Source organism: Malurus melanocephalus, unplaced genomic scaffold (assembly GCF_030028575.1).
Source record: "Malurus melanocephalus ecotype Western Australia unplaced genomic scaffold, MMel_1.1 scaffold_1499, whole genome shotgun sequence".
NCBI lineage: Eukaryota > Metazoa > Chordata > Aves > Passeriformes > Maluridae > Malurus > Malurus melanocephalus.
In genome coordinates this window covers 30,014-30,541 of record NW_026624731.1, presented here as the reverse complement: position 1 = coordinate 30,541, position 528 = coordinate 30,014, and the positions used below count along the sequence as shown (strand labels likewise).

At 50.6% G+C, this 528-nt stretch overlaps 1 protein-coding gene across 1 annotated transcript in view; it reads left to right on the top strand.

The window, feature by feature from the left end:
- The first annotated feature begins 6 nt into the window (after positions 1-6).
- LOC130587066 (protein-glutamine gamma-glutamyltransferase K-like) overlaps positions 7-528 on the top strand; it is an 8,339-nt gene continuing 7,817 nt past the window's right edge. Inside the window, exon 1 of the mRNA XM_057388023.1 lies at positions 7-60. The gene's annotated coding sequence lies outside the window, so the exon portion shown is untranslated. The remainder of the gene's footprint in view (positions 61-528) is intronic.

Sequence of the window (528 nt, the reverse complement as noted above, 5' to 3'; positions counted from 1 at the left end):
GGCCGAATCTTCTACGGCACCGAGGACCAGATCGTTGACAGATCCTGGAATTACGGCCAGGTCCGACCCAGAAATCCCAAAAACCAGCTGGGAACTGGGAGGGACTGGTTTATACTGGGAGGGACTGGGAGGGAACTGGAACAAACTCCCCATTCATTGTAATGGGTAGACCTGATGTCCCTAAGACCCTATTGCCGTTAATGGATAGACCTGGTGTCCCTAGAACCTCATTGTCTTCAATGGGTAGACCTGGTGTCTGTTAGACACTCATTGGTTTCAACGGGTAGACCTGGTGTCCCCAAATTTCCCCACTCACTACAACGGGTAGACTTGATGTCCCTATAGCCCCATCTCCTCAATGGGTAGACCTGGTGTCCCTAAATCCCCATTGCCCTCAATGGGTAGACCTGGTGTCCCTAAAATCCCCATTGACGTCAAAGGGTAAACCTGGTGTCCCTAAAGTTTCATTGCCTTAAATGGGTAGACCTGGTGTCCTTTAAAAGCCATTGCTTGCAGTGGGTAGACCTG